Source organism: Callospermophilus lateralis, chromosome 5 (assembly GCF_048772815.1).
Source record: "Callospermophilus lateralis isolate mCalLat2 chromosome 5, mCalLat2.hap1, whole genome shotgun sequence".
NCBI lineage: Eukaryota > Metazoa > Chordata > Mammalia > Rodentia > Sciuridae > Callospermophilus > Callospermophilus lateralis.
In genome coordinates this window covers 34,711,951-34,730,655 of record NC_135309.1, presented here as the reverse complement: position 1 = coordinate 34,730,655, position 18,705 = coordinate 34,711,951, and the positions used below count along the sequence as shown (strand labels likewise).

Here is an 18,705-nt window from a genome sequence, read left to right as displayed (position 1 = left end):
ATGGATTCAAGTTACAATTTAGCCGTGAAACTACATTTGAAGAAGATAATTGTATGTCTTCCAAAATGCCTTCATGCTTATTGCAGTGTGGAAACTTGCAAACAGAACTAGGCCAAATGTCAGCTATCACTTAATTGGAAGGATAGCAAAAAGCCCAGTTGTCCAATAGTAATAGGAAAAAAGAGAATCTGTCAAATTTTACAACAGGCAAAAGTTGCAATGATTGTGTACCACAGTGGTTTTAAAGGTTTAATACTCCTATTCACCCTCTTAATGCAGCTCACTTCAGGAACCATTCAATAAATATGTGTAATTGTAATATTAAATGGAAAGAAATTTAATTGACTTTTAGAGGAAGAAAAATTCCTATTGCAAACATTTTGGAACGTGTTTACTTAGTAAAAGACAGTTTTCTTAGGTTTTCATCTTTTCCACTGGAAAGTGAATGTCTTGCCATACTCACCTGCCTTTCGTTAAACATTTCTTTAGAGTTTTTCTTTTGAAAAATGAAAGTGCAATCTAGATTAAGTGCAGTCTACTACACTGAGATATCCAGTAACTCATGAGACAATAGGAAGCAGGTTCTACCCGGATACTTAAAAGTTCACATTTAAATAGGCAATTGTTTCCTGTTTCTGAGCAAAGACTGACTTTGGATACCCAGGTTTACAAGGGTCTCAAATCACTGATGTGAAAACATTTTGTGTCTGTTTTTTTAAATGTAAAGTCTGCTGTATAGTTGTGTAATACTTTACAGTTGCCAAAAAACTTTCTCATCTGATGTTTCACAACAACCATGTGAGATAGGGCAAGTAGCAGTATAGATAATATATAAGCCTTTTTCATGGAAGCCCAATTACTCCAGTACCTCATAGAAGCAATTGTTATAAAAATAAGATGTGCACATGTGGAAAAAATGAGAACACTGGTTAACATCACATAGATAGTGACTTGTTATCAACCAGATCTTTTTTGTTTATTTCAATGAGCTATAATTTATATACAGTAGAATATAAATACATTTTATGAGTACAATTTTGTGAGGTTTTATTGTATGTACACAGATGTACCTACTACCCCAGTGAGTTTTAGCCCACTTCTGTCACTCAGATTGTTCCCTCATCCTTCCTTTTTTTTAAATTTTTTATTAGTTGCTCAAAACATTACAATGATCTTGACATATCATACATTTGATTCAAATGGGGTACGTAATCTTATTTTTCCCATGTGTACAGATTGCAGGATCACATTGGTTATACAGCCACGTTTATACATAGGGCCATACTAGGTCCCTCATCCTTCTTTTCAGTCAGCCTTTAATCCTTATTCACCCAGCTTAATAACTTACCTGCTTTCTGTTATTAGTTTTGTCTTTTCTAGAATTATATATGAGTATAATCTGCTGTTATGTGTCTGATTTATTTCCCCTCCAAAATGATGATTTTGAGGTTTCTCCACATTGTTGCATTTATTAGTGGGTCCATCCACCCCTTTTATTGTTGAATGGTATTCCACTGTATTTAATTGTGTTATTATATCCAAAATTGTTTGTGCATTCATTTGTTGGAGCATATTTGTTTTCATATTTGGTCTATTATTATCAATTCTGTGAATATTTGTGTAAAAATATTTCTTTGGAAATATATATTCTTATTTCTTTTGGGCAGATAGCTAGGAATAAGATTTCAGGATCATATACTAGGTATTGTGTCTGACTTTTTAAAAAAATTATCAAACTCTTCCACAATAGTTGTTCTATTTTATATTCCCGGTGTATAAAACTTAGAGTTGCTCCATAGTCTCTCCAGTATTATATTAGTCTTTTTAAAAGATTAAATAAAATTTTCATTGTGGTAAGAAACATGTAATATAACATTTACTATTTTAACCATTTTTGAGTCTTGATTATAGCCATTAGAGGGGCTATATAGTGGTATTTTCCTAATTTACATTTGCCTATGGTTATGTTCATCATCTTTGAAAGTAATCCAGGTTTTTTTGTTTGTTTGCTTTTGGTTTGGGGGGTGTTGTTTTAATTTTTTTTTTTTTTGTAGTTGTAGATGGACAATATACCTTTGTTTATTTTTATGTGGTGCCAAGGATGGAACCCAACGCCTCACACGTGCTGGGCAAGTGCTTTGCCACTGAACTCCAGCTCCAGCCCCTTTTGTTTTTTGTATCAGGGATTGAACCCAGGGATACTTAACCACAGCCACAACCCCAGCCCTCACCCTCCTTTTTTTTTTTTTTTTTTTTGAGAACAGGGTCTCACCAAGTTGCTTAATGCTTTGCTAAGTTGCTGGGGCTGGCTTTGAACTTGCAATCCTCCTGCCTCATTCTCCCAAGCCTCTAGAATTACAGGCTAACCCAGGTTTTTGTATAGACTAAAATTTACTTTTTATTCCAGGTTACCATGGTTTTCTTTCATTTTTGTTTGTTTTGTTCTAGTCAGGTTAAGTTGGTATGGGCACAGTTAAGACATTGACAACCAACTTAACTCAGTCTCTTAAGAGGCACTTCCTGGGGGCTGGGGCTATAGCTCAGTGGCAGAGCACTTGCCTAATATGTTTGAGGCACTGGGTTCAATTCTTAGCATCACATAAAAATAAGCAAAACAAAGTCATGCTGTTCATTTACAACACAAAAATTTGTTTTTTAAAAAAGACATTTCCTGCAGTAATCAGTATATGAGACCCATTGGTGATAAGCCCTAGTCGGATTCTAGGAGGGAGATAATTTTGATAAAGAAGTCACACAGGGACCTTTCAATATATCCTTTCATGGTTATTCCATTAGAAAAGATGTCCAAGGACCACACCTTTCTTTCTTTCTTTTTTTTTTTTTTTTTTTTGGTGGTGCTGGAGATTGAACAAGTGCTTGCAAGGCAAGCACTCTGCCAACTGAGCTATATCCCCAGTCCCCACACCTTTCTTCACTCTTAGAACTCTTACTTCACGGATATCTATGGACTTGTCTTACCTAAGCTTCTGGAGAGAGAAATGAATTTGAAAGATATTATAGGGAGGATGTTTTTTCAATTTCTTATAGAATTGAAATAGTAATTTATTTGTCATTTAAATAGTTTGGCAAAGAAGGTGCTTTCTAGGAGAAGCTATGCTTTTTCTATTAGGTTGCTTTCCAATGGAAATGATTGTGTAAATGTAACAATTGCAGTATGTATGAAAAGGATTGTTTTAAAATTTTTTTGAAATTTTTTTTGGAAATTCATGTTTTGTTCAAAAACAATTTCTGTATTTTTGTTATATTCTTTCTTTCTTTATTTTTTAATTAATTTTTATTGTTGGTTGTTCAAAACATTACATAGTTCTTGATATATCATATTTCACACTTTGATTCAAGTGGGATATGAACTCCCATTTTTACCCCGTATACAGATTGCAGAATCACATCAGTTGCACATCCATTGATTTACATATTGCCATACTAGTGTCTGTTGTATTCTGCTGCCTTTCCTATCCTCTACTATCCCCCCTCGCCCCTCCCCTCCCCTCTTCTCTCTCTACCCCCTCTACTGTAATTCATTTCTCCCCCTTATATTTTTCCCCCTTTCCCCTGTTATATTCTTTAGAAACATCTGTTCTTAGTGTCTGTAGGAGAGAATTTTTATGTGTGTTTTTTTGTCTCTGTGTGTGTGTGCATATGTGGGTCTGAGGTTTGAACCCCAGGGGTGTGCTGTTCTACTGAGCCACATCCCCAGCCCTTTTTAAATTTTTATTTTGAGACAGTCACTCCTTGCTAAATTGCTAAAGCTGGCCATCCTTTTACCTCAGAGTCCCATATACCTGGGATTACGGACATGCACCACTGCCTGGCTGTAGGCGGGATTCTTAATCTGTTGTAACAACCTTTAAATTAATCTTTTCCAAACACCCCAAACACTTCATACTTGAAAAAAAAAAAGTCAAATTCTTAACAGAGTCTAAACTCCTCAGCTTGACATATCATCCTTCTGTAAAGTTGTAGATGATATGTTGGACACGTGTTCAGATTCTTGTCTTAGCAGTGTTTATATATAACTTTGGGAAGCATTATGTAGTGGAGGGTGCAGTACAGAGTTGGGGGGTGTTTGTGCCTCTTGGTTCTGAAATTAGACTGTTTGATTTTCGAAGCTGAGTTCTGGCATTCAACTGAGTCCTCAGGCTTTATTCTCTTATTTTGAAATTCTAGATATAGTACATCTAGATCTCCTTTGTCATATCATTTCATTCAGGAGACTACTCCAGGATTTCCAACAAAAGCCCCAATTTCTTTGCTGTTTGTATCAGCACTGAATTTACTCATGATCACTGATTGGTTTAGGCCTAAGTTAGTGTGGCAAGGGGGTTGGAGTTACTCTGATTGTGGTAATATACCCTAGCTCTGAGTATGAGGGTAATCTCTTACAAAATGCTGGTTTGAGTTGGGTGCTAAATACTGGAAAGATAGTCCTAGTATTTATTGCATCTATCTTCAGAGAGTTGTTTTGAAAACTAAATGGGATGTTGGGTATTAGAATTCCTATCCTCTCTCATCCTCTAGGTTCTCCTTGTTCTAGTTTTCTTTTGGATGTGGAGTCTGATTTGGATGATTTGTTTCTTGAAAACAATCTGGTCCATGTATTTGCAGGAATATGTGTTTATCTGGAATGCTATGGCTACAATATGTCTTTTCTTTAAAACTCTAATATAACCTGTATTTTCGCAGTATTTCCTTGCTATGGCAGTTTTTGTTTTGTTTTTGGGGGTGTGTGGTAGTGGGAAAAGAGGCTCGGACATCATGTATCCTAGGCAAGCAGTGTACCACTGAGCCACATCCCCAACCTGTCACATCTATTTCCCCATACTGGGAATTGAACCCATGGCCTCACATATGCTAGGCAAGTGCTTTACCACTGAGTTATATCCCCGACTTTTTAATTTTCTTGACCTTGAACTTTCAGTCTTCATGCCTCAATCTGCCAGATGGCTGGGATTACAGGTGTATGCCACTGCAATTTTATGTATTCATATTCTTTCAGTAGGTTTTAAGTTCCATAAGGGCAGAGCCTCCATCTAATTTGTTCAGTGGTGTGCTTCTGGTACCTGGCTCAAAGAAGACAGTAGCTAAATATTTGAAGAATGGACAAATAAAAACAGTTCACTAAATTGAAGAAGTTGATTTAACAAACCTGTTTGGGGTTATTTTCCTAAAACTATTCATTTAATGACTAATTTAAGCAGGATTTTTAAAAAATATCATTTGCCAATGTAAAGGATAATTTCATTATCTTAATTTTTCTTTTTTTAAGATTGCAAGGATGGCCTCATTTTCCAGAATAAGTTGTATTCTCCATTTATACCCCTCTTAATACTTAGTATAATTAATGAATATGTGCATGAGTTGTTATCTTCCCTGACATATTGATTATTTGCCAAAAAGAATGAATAAATAATGGATTGTTGGGCTGGGGTTGTGGCTCAGTGGTAGAGCGCTTGTCTAGCACGTGCGAGGCCCTGGGTTCAATCCTTAGCACCACATAAAAAAAATAAAATAAAAGGTGTTGTGTATAACAACAATTAAAAATAATTTTTTTTTAAAATAATGGATTGTTTTTGATAATGACAGTTTTAAGAACACAGGAGTTTGCCAGGTGCTGTGGAATCTCTTTTCCTTTTGAACATTCTGGGTCCTTAGATCTTGTGTGATTAAGAGGACCTTGTAGGGAACTGGAACAGTATTTTAACGGATCTCCTTAGGGACATAGCCATAGCCAGGGCCCTAAGGACCTGCTTACTTGAAAACATATTGCCCAACATTAAGTGTCTCTGATCATAATAGCATTTTATTCCATGTCTCTCCAAATGTGGTTGTCTCCTTTCATGTTTCTCTCTAGTGTAATCCTAGTAGTTACAATGACAGAACTGGTGTCAAGAACATGTGGATTGGGCCGGGCTTTTGGCTCAGTGGTAGAGCACTTGCCTTGCAGGTGTGAGACTTGGGTTCAATCCTCCACACCACGAAAATAAATAAATAAATGAAGGTATTGTGTCCATCTACAAATAATATATTCATAAATAAATACATATAAATTCTTTTTTTAAAAAAAGAACGTGGATAATGAACCATTTCAGTTTGTACAGTTATGGTTGCATTTGGAGGATGCAGCTTTTAGGTTCTCTGAGGCTTTTTGACCTGTTTTCCTACCCTTTTGGGGTCTGTTTTATAATCTTTAAAGATTTCCTTTTTAACAAAAAACTACAGATTATGAAATTAATGAGGTGAGTCAAATAAGAGTGTTGATGGAACTTCAAAAGTATGGTTTTTACACTAATTCTTGTAATATTATATTTATATTATATAAAAAGCTAGATTAAGTTGTTACTCCAGTTCCCCATAAGGTCCACTTAACAATCTTATAAGATCCAAGGACCCAGAGTGTTCAAAATGAAAAGAAATCCACAGCATCTGGAAACCTCCTCTGTTCTTAAAACTGATTTTGCAAGTCTAAAAGTGTCTTTATTCTATTTTTTGTGCTTGGTTAACAGTCTGGTAGTTACAGAATTCTAGATTAAGAATCGTTTTAACTCAGAAATTTGAAGAAATTGTTCCATTGTCTTCTCGCTTCCAGGATTGTATTGGAGAAGTGCAAAGATACAGCTCTTTGGAATTTTCTGTTTTCTTTTTATCTTTATTTGGAATTTCAGAGTGGTATGCATTTTTTAAAATTATTTTTTAGTTGTAGTTGGACACAAGACCTTTATTTTAATTTAATTTAATTTTTTTGTGGGGTTGAGGATCGAACCCAGGGCCTCATATGTGCTAGGCAAGCACCCTACCACTGAGCCACAACCGCCCGCTCCCCTCATGTGCATTTTTTGTTGTTGGAGGGCTTTTTTTGTTTGTTTTTTAAATTCATTTGCTGATCCTTGGGGGGCCTTTCAATCTGAAGATACTTTAGTTCTGGGAAATTTTCTTACATGATTTAATTTCATCTCCTTTCTGGAACTTATATTATTTAAGAGATTTCAGGGCTAGCCTCTTAAATTGATCCTTTAAGCTTCTCTTTTTTTAATTTATTCTTTTTAGTTATGTATGTCAGTAAAGTATATTCTTTTTATGTAAATTTTTTTATTTATATATGACAGCAGAATGCATTATAATTCTTACTACATATATAGAGCACAGCTTTTCATATTTTTGGTTGTATACATAGTATATTCATACGAATTCATGTCTTCATACATGTACTTTGGATAGTAATGATCATCACATTCCACCATCATTAATTACCCCATGCCCCGTCCCTTCCCCTCCAATTCCTCTGCCCTATCTAGAGTTCATCTATTCTTCCCATGCTCCTGCTCCCTATCCCACTATGAATCAGCCTCCTTATATCAAAGAAAACATTCGGCATTTGGTTTTTTGGGATTGGCTAACTTCACTTAGCATTATCTTCTGTAACTCCCTCTATTACCTGCAAATGCCATGATTTTATTCTCTTTTATTGCTGAGTAATATTTCATTGTGTATATATTCCACATTTTTTTTCTCCATTCATCTATTGAAGGGCATCTAAGTTGGTTCCACAGTTTAGCTATTGTGCATTGTGCTTCTATAAACATTGATGTGGCTGTATCCTTATAGTATGATGTATTTAAATCCTTTAGGTATAGATCGAGGAGAGGGACAGCTGGCTCAAATGGTTGTTCCATTCCCAATTTTCCAAGAAATCTCCATATTGCTTTCCATATTGGCTGCACCAATTTGCAGTCCATCCAGCAGTGTATGAGTGTACCTTTTCCTTGCATCCATTGTTGTTTGTGTGCATAATAGCTGCCATTCTGACTTGAGTGAGTTGAAATCTTAGAGTGGTTTTAATTTGCATTTCTCTCATTGCTAGTTATAATAAACATTTTTTCATGTGTTTGTTGATTGATTGTACATCATCTTCTGAGAAGTGTCTCTTCAGGCCCATTTATTGATTGGGTTATTTGGTTTTTTTGGTGTTTAGTTTTTTGAGTTCTTTATATACCCTAGTGATTAGTGCTCTATCTGATGTGTGAGGGGTAAAGATTTACTCCCAAGATGTAGGCTCTCTATTCACCTCACAGATTGTTTTCTTTTGCTGAGAAGAAGCTTTTTAGTTTGAGCCCATCCCATTTATTGATTCTTTTTTTTAAAAAAAACATTTATTTATTTATTTATTTTTAGTTTTCGGCAGACACAACATCTTTGTTTGTATGTGGTGCTGAGGATCGAACCCGGGCCGCACACATGCCAGGCGAGCACGCTACTGCTTGAGCCACATCCCCAGCCCCCATTTATTGATTCTTGATTTGAATTCTTGTGCCACAGGAGTCTTAATAAGGAAGTTGGTGCTTAATCTCACAAGATAGAGATTAGGGCCTACTTTTTCTTCTGTTAGACGCAGGGTCTCTGGTTATATTCCTAAATCCTTGATCCATTTTGAGTTGAGTTTTGTACATGGTGAAAGATAGGAGTTTAATCTCATTTTGTTGCATATGGATTTCCAGTTTTCACAGCACCATTTGTTATAGAGGCTATCTTTTCTCCAATGCATGTTCTTGGCATCTTTGTCTAATATAAGATAACTGTAGTTTTGTGGGTTAGTCTCTGTGTCCTCTATTCTGTACCATTGGTCTACCAGTCTGTTTTGGTGCCAATATCACGCCAATACCATGTTACTATTGTGCTGTAGTTTAAGGTCTATTATAGTGATGCCACCTGCTGCACTCTTCCTTCTAAGGATTGCTTTAGCTATTCTGGGTCTCTTATTTTTCCAGATGAATTTCATGATTGCTTTTTCTATTTCTATGAGGAATGTCATTGGAATTTTGATCGGAATTGCATTAAAATCTGTATAGTGCTTTTGGTAATATGGTCATATTAATTCTGCCTATCCAAGAGCAAGGGCAGTAAAAGTATATTTTTACATGTTTGTACAAACTTGGATTATATATTATTCTAATTAAGATCCCAGTCTTGTAGTTGAACATGATGTAGAGATTCACTGTGGCGTATTCATATATGTACGTAAGAAAGTTATTCTTAGATTCAGTCCACTGTCATCCTTCAAGTTTCTCTCTCCCTCTCTCCTCAATTAATCATCTCTCATTTTCAAACTGTGTCTCAACCTTTTGCTCAGAAATTTTAAAGCTTGATTCTGGTGTTGGGCACTTTCCAAAGAGAATACACTTCTATTTTGTGTAAAGGGAGGGTTGATGGAGAAAACAGAGAAGGCAAACTTCACAGTATATGGACTTTGCCCATGCGTTTACTTTTTATTCAGTTTGTAAGGTAGATTTCTTGCACTGCCAAACCATGCCTGAGAATCCAAAGAAGGAAGTGCTACAATGGGCAGCCTCATCCATCCATTACAAATTATATTAAAACCTGAGCTGGTTGTGGTGGCACATACCTGTAATACCAGGTTCTCAGGAGACTGAGGCAGGAGGATTGCAAATTTGAGGCCAAGTTCAACAACTTAGTGACACCTGTCTTAAAAAATAAAAAAGGCTTGGGGTATATTTCAGTGGCAGAGAACCCTGGGTTTAATCCCTAGTAACTAAAAAACAAACAAAAAATTTAAAAAAAATCAAAATTCATGTGCAGTTTGATAAATTCACAGTATTTTTTATAAGTTATAACAAGAACTGTAATTTAAATCTGCAAGTCTTTCGATATCTAGTACATCATGGCATTAAATAACATCTCCACCTATTCATTTCAGTTTAATCCACAATAACGTAACTCCCAATAAAATTTTGTTGGAAAAAGTACATACTTTTTAGGGAAAACATAGTTTAATGATCAAGAGATTACTTGTTAAGGTTTTGGCTCCCAGATTAAGTCTCCAGTATAACCACAATCTCTTGTTTTGTTTAATCACCCAGCTTCTTCTTTTTTTGGTTGAGGAGATATATCAGAAGGCAGATAGCAAATAATGCCAGAATTATTGCTCAGAAGCAGTTGGCAGGTTCTCTCAGAAGATACTATAGGGGGCTGGGATTGTGGCTCAGTGGTAGAACATTTGCCTAGCGTGTGTGAGGCACTGGTTTCAATCCTCAGCACAGCATGTAAATAAATGAATTTTAAAAATCCATCAACAACTAAAATAAATAAATATATGTGTGTGTATAATATATATATATACACACACATATATATACACACAGGTCTATATACATATTTTTTTTGAAGGGAAGATACTATAACTAGGAGTATAGTTACTGTTCTGACACTTTCATTAAGACAGAACTCCTATACAAAAAATGCTCCCACACCAGGACTGTTTTACTTACTTATTTGCTTCATGTTTTCCACTGGTGAAGTCTGCAACTCCTGCATTTGGCAGAAGGATTTATTATATAGAAATCCAGACTCAGCATCAAGTGGTCACATAATATTTTGAGATACTTTTATTGAACCAAAGATACAAACCTAAGAAATTGCCAGATTATCTTATTAGGTGGAAAGACACTTTTCAGTAATACTGGGTAGCTTCCTCAAATCCCTTTTAAGGATTAAATTCTAGTTTAACCCGTTGTTTAATAATATGTAAACTTTTGTACTTGTGCAGCTCCTCCACATTCCAAGGTCTTTGCTTCCCAGGTGTTCTGAGGGGAGGAATCCTTTGGTTCAGCATTGATGCTCCCATATAGATATTTAGTTTATTAGTTCTGTTTTTGAAAAATCAGTTGCTAGTTTTCATCTTTCAAATATTTATTGGAATTCTATATTCTACACTCATATTTTTTAAAAAAGACATAGATGTGTATCATTTTCTGTCATTTCAGTGGGATTTGAATCAGTGCACTTTAATGTTGATTTCCTGAAAATCTTGAATGCTTTTTATTATAAAAAGTTTCAAGTAGAAAAGTAAAGGAAGTATACAATAACATTTACCATTAGCCAGATATCACAAACATCAGCATTTTTTGATTTTTGTTTAATTCCTTTCCCCACTTTATTCAAAATATGAATACTGTTTACGGGTTTGTTTTGTTGTTGTTGAAGTGTGTTAAAGCAAATTGTAAACATCCTCTGTCTTTTCACTTTTAACTATGTGAATATGAGTCTCTAAAGAATGTTTAAAAATGAACATTGTTTAATATTTAATAATTAGTTCATGCCAAGTTTTCCCAGATTGTGTTAGAAATGTTTCTTTGTAGTTGTATATCATATTCATTTGACTGTAAAATGTTCTGTAATTTGGATTTGGCTATTATTTCCTCCTCATGGTATGCTCTCTTTCCATCTTTTCTTCATCGTCATCATCATCATTATTGTTTTCATTGGAAGTTAGATTTAGAGACTTGATTGTATTCAGATAGTTTTGTTTGTTGTTTTTTCTCAAGACCACTTCATTGTTGGTGCTTTTAAGTTGGTATTACATTTCAACAGGAAGCACATAATCTCAGGTTGTCCCATTTTTAGTGGTTCTAAGATTGATCAGTAGGTTCAGGTGGTGGTATCCTGATCCCCTTCATTGTAAGGTTGGCCATCATCCTTTCACTTAATCGTTTTAGCCACCACTGATAATTATTAAATTAATTATGTCAGTGATTTTCAAACTTTAGTATGCAACAGAATTAGCTAGAGGTCTGGAAAACCTCAGAATGATTGGCTCCATCCCTAAGAACTTGTATGTCTGATAAGTTTTTTAGTTAGTGCTAATGTTGCTCCTGTGGGGGCCAAACTTTGAGATCTCTATTGTAGTATTTCATTAGGGTAAGCAAATTATTTGCTAATTGTCTTTTTCTAAAATTAGTTTTTGAAGGAGAGGCAGTATTTTTATTTACCAATTTTTCAAAATAATGACTTGGTGTTCTAGCAGCCTTCAGAGATTACCAGTGAGATTTTTTTTGTTGATGTTATTTATTTATTTATTTTTTTGTGGTTCTGGGGATTGAATGCAGGACCTTGTGCATTCGAGGCAAGCACTCTACCAACTGAGCTATCTCCCTAGCTCAGATGTTTATTTTTGTTTTGTTTTTTTCCCCAAGGATCCCACCTCCTTTTGGCACTAATAGCATTTAGTGACCATTCCCTATATTCTAGAGGTTTTCATTATTGTCACTGGTCATCATTATTCCTAGGTCTTTTCATAGATCAAAGCTAAGACATATTTTTATTGTTCTAAAAATTAAAAAACAACTACTGATATTTTCAATTCTAATTAAATTTTATAGTGATTAAATTTGACTTTTAAAGCGTCTTATTTCTGTTTCCTCTGCTAAAAATCTTGTTTTCTAACAGCACTGTACTTACTTACTGGTGTATTTTATAACATATGTAATAGTCTCAGAATAACACTACCAGTGTTATTACTTGCTGTAAAACCATTGGATGTAATTTGTATCATTGAAATGCTTTTTTGGTTTTAGTTTCTATCCTTTGTTCTAAAGCCTCTTGAAATAATTCTTTCCTGTGTAGTTAAGTCATCAAATGAATAGAATATATAATATTTTTTATTTTTTCTGTGACAGCTTTTTGTTTTAATTTTTAAAACATATATAATTCTAACATCAAAACTTTGAATCAAAATAAACCTAGTAATTCTAGCCTCCATTCCTGTCTCCTCTCATTTTTTTCCTCACCGTACTAACCATTTTTATTTAGTTTTCATTTTCATTGTTTCTTTTTGAAGATGTTAGTAAATATTATCATTTCCCCATTCTTATGGAAAAGGTAGTATTCTATTAAAATTATTTTATACTTTCCTTTTTAAAATTTAATTGATAATAGAGATCACTCTGTCAATATATAGAGATAATCTTCACTTTTTTTTTTATTCAGTGCTAGAGATTGAACCCAAGGCCTTGCACACTTTAGCCCTGAGCTCTACCCTTAGCCCTTCTTCATTCTTTTTAACAGCTACAGGGTAATCTACTGCGTGGGTATAATAGTTTTTTAACGAACTTTTAATTGATAAAATTTGGTTGTTTTCCATGCGTAAGCTGTTAAAAATAATACTACAATGAATAGCCATTTATATATCTTTCTACCTGAATACTCCCTCCTCCATTTTACGTAAGACTTAATGGTACTTTTGAAGTAGTGTATTTTTAAATAATTAATTGAATTGTCCTTTATTCTCTATTCTACATTTACTTCATGAAACTTAAGCTAACATAATGTAATCTTTCTAATATCATAAGAACTGGATTGCAGAGATGGTTGCTTTGATTTTGAGCTACAGAGCCTTTCAAGGCCTAGAAAGAATTCAAAAGGGATGAAAATTAGCAAGTTTAACTGGCAATTGTAAGAGGAAACAGCAGCAGGTTCCAAATATTTTATATTAGTTTATTTTTCTTTAATTTATCACATTGCTGTTATTTGATTCCTCCTTTTTTTTTTTTTTTTTAATACAATGCCTTTATTTTGCTTATTTTTGTGTGGTGCTGAGGATTGAACCCAGGGCCTCGAACGTGCTAGACTAGTGCTCTACCGCTGAGCCTCAGCCCCAGCCCCAGTTCCTCCTCTTTTTAAAGTATACTTTGTTAAAATATAAACACATATTCAAGAAAGTGTATAATCATAAACATATACCTCAGTGTATTTTCTCAAAGTAAAAACACTTATGTGATCAGTACCCAGATGTAGAAACATTGCCAGTATCCTAGAAGCCTATCTCATTCCTTTTTTAGCCTTCCCTCACCTCTCTCCAAGGCAACCATTATCTTGACTTTTTTTTTTTTAATTTATTTTTTATTTTTTTCCCAAAAGCATGTATTTCTTTTGCGATTTTTTTAATACCTTTATTTATTTATTTTTATGTGGTGCTGAGGATCAAACCCAGAGCCTTGCATGTGCTAGGCAAGCAAGCGCTCTACCACTGAGCCACAACCCCAGCTCATGACTTCTTAACACTGTAGGTTAGTTTTTTCTGTTTAACTGTGTAAATGAGATCATATTATAATCATGTACTTCCTCTTGTATTTGCCCTCTTCCATGTGTTTCAACATACCAAATTTTGGGGGGTGGGGTGGGGTGTCCTGGTTACCTTTTTTAGTTAATTAGTTTTTGATATATCTTTGTTCTTAAAATTTATTTTTCTTTTTAGATCAACTTTATTGAAATACAATACATTTGACAAGCTGTAACTTTCTAAGTACAAGCCGTAACTTTTTAAGTACATATGTATTAATCATGCCCTCTTATTTTCTGCTTTTCCAATGTTTTGACATCTGGAGCCTTGCCTGTCCTGGAGACTGTTCCTTCTACAAGCTAATTCCTAGAGATAGCAGAAGATGCCTTTCACATGCAAACAACCTATCTAGAGCCCTGTCCCCCAACTATATCTCCTTACATGTCTGGGCCACTGCCCTGCCCCTGTAGTCACTGCAAGGCCAGATATCAAGGATTCAGGTAATCTGTATACCCTGGTGACCACTGAAATTATTCAAGCTAGCCAGTCCTAAACCTGCTCAGTTTTCTTACTTGTCCTGTCCATTCTTTCCCATGAAAACCAAAGTAGAGGACCTTGCCACATTTACCTGACTCTTCCTAACCAACTGTGGTACTTCCCTATGTGGCTAAGTATGGGGTGATATGCCTCTTTTTTCTAGAGAAATTTGAGTTTAAATGTCTTCCTTCCTTATAATCATTTCTGTGTGTCTGCATCTGCATTTATGACCTTACCTGAGACAAATCCCTGGTACATTTTAAAGCAATATACTTATATGAATTGTTGATCACTGTGTACAGCTGTATAATGACTACTGTAATCAGTAATATAGAACTTTGTGTCACTCCCAAAAGTTCCTGTATACCCATTTATAGTCAGTTACCACCCTGAAGAAAATCTCTGGTCTGTTTTCTGTCATTATGGATTCATTTTGCCTATTCTAAAATTTCATGTAAATGAAATCTTAAATACTCTTTTATGACTGTTTATTTCACTCATCAGCATTTTTTTTGAGTTTCATCCATGTTACTGCTTGTTTTAGCAGCTCATTGCTTTTTTTTTATTTATCATTTTTATTGTGTATTTCTGCAACTTTTGACAAATGTCCACAGGTGTGTGCAGCCATACAAATCAAGGTACAGAATGTACCTTGTCATCCACAAAATTTCCCCCAATGACCGTTGGAAATGAGCTCTTACTCCACATCCAGCCCCTGCAACCACTGATCAGTTTTATGTCCTTAGGGTTTCATCTTATAATGTCATATATGTTGAGACTGACTTCTCTCACTTAGCACATGCATGATCAACCATTGTTGCATATGTCAGTACTTCCTCATTCTTGCTGCTGAATAGTATTTCACTGTGTGTATGCACCACTATTTGTTTATCCATTCCTTATCTGTGGGACATTAGGGTTGTTTCCAGTTCATGAAGATTATTAATAAAATTTTAATAAATACTTACAAGCAGGCATTTGTGTGGACATAGGTTTTTGCTTCACCTGGAAACATCTAGGAATGGGATTGGTAGTGATGCTTCTTTAACTTTCTCAGAAACTGCCAAATTCATTGTCAAGAGTGCCATGGCCATATTTTTAGCCTTAAACTATATAGCAGGAACCAATTCTAGGGAATGATGATGATCTTGATGGTGATCAAAGCTGACAAACCCCATGGTTTGATCTTGATGATCTTGATGGTGATCAAAGCTGACAAACCCCATGGTTTTAGCCACTATTCACACTGCATTCTTCAACTTTGAATTCTCAACAAATGATTGTCCTGGTGCACAGTAAATGTCCAACAAATCCCTGGACACTAAAGCTCTGGATCCTCTGCTCCTTAGGAAGGATGTACTCTGCTTCTTGTTTTCCTCACAGTCTCTCCAGTGCTTCATTAAGTAGTGGTTTTTAATCTACAACCTTACGTTGATCCTTGCCGGCTACAGCATGCTGTCATTGGGGATGATAACAAAGTTTCTACTTCACCATCGATAGGAACAGAAGCTGTGAGGAATGGATCGTTTGGTAATGGGAGTCAAGGCTAAGGAGTTTGATCTGAAATAGTTTGATTTGTAAAGAAGTCAGGCCCATCACTTGAGACAGATTGCTTTTTCTGAAGATAGCTGTGATATCTTCCACTTGACATACTCTTCTAGACCATTTACTACACTTTCACGAGGTAGAGTTAAGTTCACGTCCCCTTTGCCCTTCTAGCCAGTGGAAGATGGTAGAAGTAGTTTGGCCAGGAGTGGTGGTGCACACCTGCAATCTCAGTGACTCAGGAGGCTGAGGCAGGAGGGTCGAAAATTCAAGGGCAGCCTCAACAACGTAGCAAGACTCTGTCTCAAAAAATTAAAAAGGGCAAGGGGCGTAGCTCTGTGGTAAAAAACACCCCTGGGTTCAATTTCCAGTATAAAAAAAAAAAAAAGGCAAGAAAAGGAAGTACAACAACAACTCCCAGTGCTTGGTCATGCGAGGTGGTCTAGCTTCCACCCCCTGCTTGCCAAAACATTCCCTTTGGAAGCAAAGCTGACACATAATAAGTCCCAATGGCCTGAGGCTGCCTGGAGCCTGACCACAAGGAAAGACCCACAGTAGTTGCCCTATCTACAGCCCTGACTGAAGTCCCAGCTGACACCAGCATCATCCGCAACCAGACATCCGAATGAAAAATGCAACCAGATGATTCCAGCCCTGAGCGTCTAGTCATCTTCTGCATCAAATAATGCCCAAGACATCATGAGGCAGGACAAGATCCTCACCATGCCTTGTCTGAGTTCCCGAATTACATGTTTAATGTGTCAACATGTTAAAATGGTGGATTTAAGTCAATAAATTTTGAGGTAATCTACTCACAGTATAGTGACTAGTGAATAGTGAACATCCTTGTCATGGACTGAATTATATCTCTCAAAAACATATGTTGAACCAGGCATATGCCTGTAATCCCAGCAGCTCAGGAGGCTGAGGCAGGAGGATTGCAAGTTCAAAGCCAGCCTCAGCAACTTAGCAAGATCCTAAGACCCTAAGAATAAAAAAATAAAACAGCCTGGGGATGTGGCTCAGTAGTCCAGTGCCCCTGGTTTCAATTTCTGGCATAAACAAACAAACATGTTGGCAACTTAACTCCAGGTACCTCAGATTATAACATTATTTGGAGATAGTTTATCAAAGGGGTAAAGAAAAAAAAAAAAAAAGAATCACAGAGCACAGTGGTACCTATCTGTAATCCCAGCTACTAGGGAGGCTGAGGCAGGAGGATGGTAAATCTGAGGCCAGCCTGGGAAACACCCTGTGTTGGGTGTGTGGGAGACTCCCTGCTGAAGTTGAGTTTCCGGTCATGAGAACATCACTGAATCCCTTACCCCTCCCCAAGGGGGCCCTCATTGCTTTTTTTTTTTTTTAAATTTTTTTGTTTTTTAGATGTTGACAAACCTTTATTTTATTCATTCATGCGGTGCTGAGAATTGAACCCAAGGCCTCACACATACTAGGCAGCTGCTTTATCACTGAGTCACAACTCCAGCCCCAGCTCATTGCTTTTTATTGAAGATCAGTATTTCATTATATTGATATAGCAAATTGTGTTTATCCCTATATCAGTTGGTTGTTTGGATTATTTCCAGTTTGGGAGACTATTATGTTTTACAGAACACATATTATGTATATTTTTACCTACTATTATGTATAGTTCACCTACCCACACTATCATTGATGAATATTTGTATCCTTTTTAGTTTGGTGTTGTAATGACTAATGCTGCTGTGAACAGTATGTATGAAAATTCAGTTATCACTTATTATCTGTCTTTTAATTTTAGTGAGTCCTTTGGGTGTGAAATGGCATCTCATTGAAATTTTCATTTGCTGTTCCTTGATGCCTAGTGTTGAGTTGATTTATTTTTTATTTGCCATTTATATTATCTTCTGTAAAAGTGTAAAGGGTCCAACTCTTTTGCCCATTTAAAAATTTAATTATTTGTCAGGCACTGTGGTGCATGCCTTAATCTCAGTGGCTGTGGAGGCTGAGGCAGGAGGATTTCGAGTTCAAAGCCAACCTCAGCAACTTAATAAGGGACTTAGCAATTCTGTAAAACTCTGTCTATAAATAAAATATAAAAATATGGGCTGGGGATGGGGCTCAGTGGTTAACCATTCCTATGTAGCTTTTAGGGTGAAAATGGTTATAATCACTTTATAAAATAATGTGACAGAATCTAATAAAGCTACTTATGCCCATCTTATGACCTATAAATTCAATCTGATATATATTTCAACAGAAATATGTACATATCTTCCCCAAAACACTTGCACAAAAAATGTTCATAACAGCTTTACTCATTACAACCCCAAACTGCAAAGGACTTTTGAGAAGTCAAATGTGAAAATAAGAGAACTAATCAGTGTTTTGGTAACTAAAGCTGTACTCAAAATCATGTTGTAGAGCTTTAAAACAAACCAGAAGACTCATACACCCAAAAACCTATCATAGAAGATTGAGAATGAACTCCATGTTGGATAACCTGAAGATTTTTTTAAAGAGGTCAACAAATGGTTCTGAGAATTAACTGGCAAATGAGAATTAGAATATGATCCTTCTCTCACATATTATCAAATATGTATATTCTTTTTTGATATATGCATAATCTCTGCTGGTAGTTTCTAAGTTTCCTGGGGCTGGAGACTATTAAAAAGTCTTATATTGCTTTTACCCACAACACTGTTTAGACTAGCAGCTATAAAAAGAAATGAGTACTGATCATGGAACAACATGGATGAACCCTGAAAATATAT

The 18,705-nt window shown here is 35.7% G+C and overlaps 1 protein-coding gene across 2 annotated transcripts in view; it reads left to right on the top strand.

Annotated features, from left to right (window-relative positions):
• Positions 1–18,705, top strand: part of Fnip1 (folliculin interacting protein 1) — a 97,604-nt gene that overhangs the window by 983 nt on the left and 77,916 nt on the right. The window lies entirely within an intron of this gene.